Below are 4,350 nucleotides of genomic sequence, written 5' to 3'. Positions count from 1 at the left end.
TGTACAAGGGCCCAGGTTATCAAAGAGTGTGTATGGGTTCGTTCTGCCTCACACCAGCGTTCTGGGGGTTGCTGAGCTAAGTGCTCGGTAAAGCTCTGTGCTAAGTGTTCTCCGTGTATATCTCATTCAGTTCTCAAAACCCTGCTGTGAGACAGGTGCGTTCACGCTGCCCTCCCATATGAGGAGACACAGGCATAGAGAGGGAAGTGGTTGTGCCCAGGGACACTCAGCTAGTTGATTTTGAATTCAAGTTCCAGTGTAGTCTAGCAACCGCTAGAAAGAACCCCAAGCCAGGTGGTTTGAAGATGATGGCCTCCTGGAGCTGCCCAGAGCCCTGGACTGCCCACCTTTGAACAACTTGCAAGTTTTCCACAAAATAGAACATCAAGTGTCTGTCTTAAGCTATATTATTTCTCATTTCTTTTACTAGCAGCTGGACAGAATTTCTAACCTATTTCTAACTTAGAATCCCTAACAGAATTCCTAACCTATACTGGGGTTAAAAAAATAAACTAGTTGTCAATATTTAAAAACTGGAGGATTACACATAATAATCTAGATTTCTGCTTTCTCTTGAAAAGTCAACCTATCATCACGGGGCCTATATTACCTCGGCAACAATCCGCCACAGTTGAACAACTGGTGGGTAACTCATTTACGTTACTTAACAGGCTTTCTCACTTTGTGTCCCCCAGGCCAGCAGGTTGGTGAACGGAAAGGAGAGGTACTGGGGGACTGAGACAGAAGGCTGATGTGTCCATCTCCTTCCCTACTTGGGAAAAGCCCTATGATGGGACATCTACATTTCTAGACCCTGGAGTTTGTCGAGAGGGAGTTTGTCTCTTTGCTCAGAACTCAAGAAGAGAGAGGTGACCTCTAACATATCTGGAGCTTGGTGGCTGCAACAATGGTGCGCCACTAATGAGGGCTACGTAGGGGGGCCAGTGCTGGAGAAGGTGGTGGAAGCAGTGGACAGTGTCTGAAACCCTGGCATGGGTGGCCAAGGAGCCCCTGAGGTCCAGCAGTGGTAGCATTCCCTCCAATACCACTTGTGCCCCACCTGGGGGGACTGGAAGGATCTGGGAATCGGGAGATGAAAAATTCTAGAGGGGGTGGAAGGGGAAGGGGACTGACCCCTTCCTAAAGTATGAGAATCTGGACTCCTGGGAACAAGAAAACTTCACCTCCGGACCTAGAAACACTAAAATGCCCCAAGTGGTTGGGACTGGGACTGTTCTGCTATAATGGGGATCTCATTTAGATGAGAACTGAATCCAAGTAAGGGAACAGCCAGTCAGCTTCGGGATTCCCCAGAGTTTCCTTTGCCGCTCTAATTGGTGCTGTGTTTATTCAATCACTCATTTATACATGTACGTATGCATTTATTCCCCTGCCTCATTCCATGGAGGATTTGTGGCTGCTTACAAAAAGAATATTGAAAATTTTCAAGAATAAAATATAAGTACAATTAGAGATTTACAGATGTAGTGGGTATAGCTTTTTTAATTTTTTATTTATTCGACAGAGAGAGAGATCACAAGTAGGCAGAGAGGCAGGTAGAGGGAGGGGGGAAGCAGGCTCCCCACTGAGCAGAGAGCCCAATGTGGGGCTCGATCCCAGGACCCTGGGATCATGACCTGAGCTGAAGGCAGAGGCTTTAACCCACTGAGCCACTCAGGTGCCCCTGGGTATAATTTTTTAATTAAAAATGTCTCTGCTGTGTTTTTCTTATTACAAAAGTAATAAATGTGTCTTGTAGAAAATTTAAACAAAATAAGCAAGAAGAAAAAAAATTCAAAAAGAATATTCATAAAATTTTTTAAAAATTTAAATAATAAAGGAAAATAATATTCATGATCCCACCACCTGGAGAAAACCACTAGAAACACCTTATAGGATAGCTTCTCATTTTTTCTGTGCAAAAATGTAAATATATTAATATTTTATAAAAGTGTGATTGTAACCTCCATGTTGTTTTTTAACTTTTATTTTTTTTAAGAGTTTATTTATTTATTATTATTTTTTTAATTTATTTGTCAGAGAGAGAGGGAGAGAGAGCGAGCACAGGCGGACAGAATGGCAGGCAGAGGCAGAGGGAGAAGCAGGCTCCCCGCCAAGCAAGGAGCCCGATGTGGGACTCGATCCCAGGACGCTGGGATCATGACCTGAGCCGAAGGCAGCTGCTTAACCAACTGAGCCACCCAGGCGTCCCTTAACTTTTATTTTTATTCAACAATATATTGTGAGCATTATACAAACATATTTTCATCTACAGCATCATTTTAAATGAATGAATAGAATTCCATTGTGGAGATATATCATAATTTATTTAAACAGTTACCTGATTCCCAGGCAACCTTTGAAATTTACTGCTACATTCTTACATCCTGGTTGGAAACTTTTATTTCAGATAAATATGTGGGCTCTCTCAGCCTGTCGGACCCCTGGCATGAATCAGGGACAAGTAGCTCAGGAGGTAAGAGAAAATTTATTGCACAGCCATGCTACCAAAACCATTTTAGTATTCTCTTCTAAGCACAAAAGAATGACTGTTCTCATTATTTTCTATCTTTCAGGTTATGTAACTTGTTAGAGTTTTGAACTGGGCGACTCTAATGTTATTAATTATACCTCTAACTTGAGAAATTCTTTTTTTTTTTAAAGATTTTATTTATTTATTTGACAGAGAGATCACAAGTAGGCAGAGAGGCAGGCAGAGAGAGAGGAGGAAGCAGGCTCCCTGCTGAGCAGAGAGCCCGATGCGGGGCTTGATCCCAGGACCCTGAGACCATGACCTGAGCCGAAAGCAGAGGCTTTAACCCACTGAGCCTCCCAGGAGCCTCAAACTTGGGAAATTTTGAGGGAATGAATAGTGATCCATCTTCCTCTGGCTTACTTGAACCAAAGGGACATGCAGAAAGTGCTGGGTTTCAGGAAGCAGCCATCCTTGATAGCAAATAGAGAACTTAACAGAACATGAATTCCCTCCCTAGGGTTTGCCCCATGAGTCCTTCCAAGAACAACGGGTAAAGTATATGTATCGATATTCATCTCTGGACATTATTCATGTGGGCTGTTTTCCTGTGTCTCATTTCACTTGGTGCGGGAGCTGCTGGCCAGCTGAGCATGGCCACAGTCATACCATGGGGACCTTCTCTCCAGTCATCCTTTTTTTTTTTTTTTTAAAGCAAAAGCCACTTCCAGGAGAGAAACTTTCACTATTTTCCTTTTTCTTTGATTTAGAAAGTACATTACATAAATTTCACCTTTTCCTGTACATCTGATACTCAGCGACTGGTCGTTGGCTATCCAGCCGTTATTCCCCTTCCTTCATAATAATAATGATATCCTATTTATCTTAGCAAACCAGCACTCCCACCATTTTCACCCATGAAGAGTTGATGTGAGGAACCCCACAGCCACCTCTGATTAGAACCTGATTTCCTTCCCGCGGACACAGTGACTGGTTCAAAGTTGGTCACAAGACCCAAGCTAGGGGCACCTGGGTGGCTCAGTGGGTTAAGCCACTGCCTTCGGCTCAGGTCATGATCTCAGGGTCCTGGAATCGAGTCCCGCATCGGGCTCTCTGCTCGGCAGGGAGCCTTCTTCTCTCTCTCTCTCTCTCTCTCTCTGCCTGCCTCTCTGTCTGCTTGTGATCTCTCTCTGTGAAATAAATAAATAAAATCTTTAAAAAAAAAGACCCAAGCTAGTCCAATCAGAGAGCCTTTGACAGGGATTCTGGGACGCAGAGTCCTTTCTTTCCTATTTGATGGTACAGCAGTTGCCCCTCTCACCACTCTCCGAGTTTCAATTATCCCAGACTGTGGTCTGGAAGCAGGTGATCCTCCCTCTGATGTATGAAGGCCGGGAGTACCCTTCCCCTCACATCATCATTGCATCACATAGGCATTTTATCATCTCACATCATCCCGAGAATGGTGAGTACAGGACAGTAGGATATTTTGAGAGAGAGGGACCACACTCACAGAGCTTTTATGACAGTGTATTGTTATAACTGTTGTATTTTATTGCTGGTTATTGTTGTTAATCTCTTATGGTACCTAATTTGTAAGTCAGACTTTACCACCAGTGGGTGTGTATAGGGAAAAACATTGTGTATGGAGTGTATACAGTAAAAAAAAAAACAAAACCATAGTGTATACAGTACCATCTGTAGTTTTAGGCATCCACTGGGGAGTTCCCCTCCGGACAAGAGGGGTAATGAGGAAGCCTGCTCCCCGACTCCCCCGCTTCCCCACCGGGTCCAGGCGCTCCCCATCTTGCAACAATGAGGAGAGCCAGCCTTAGGGTGAAGAGAGCAGAAATGGGAAGAAACTGAGTCCTTTGAGT

Source organism: Lutra lutra, chromosome 8 (assembly GCF_902655055.1).
Source record: "Lutra lutra chromosome 8, mLutLut1.2, whole genome shotgun sequence".
NCBI classification, from domain to species: domain Eukaryota; kingdom Metazoa; phylum Chordata; class Mammalia; order Carnivora; family Mustelidae; genus Lutra; species Lutra lutra.
This window is presented reverse-complemented; position numbering follows the sequence as displayed.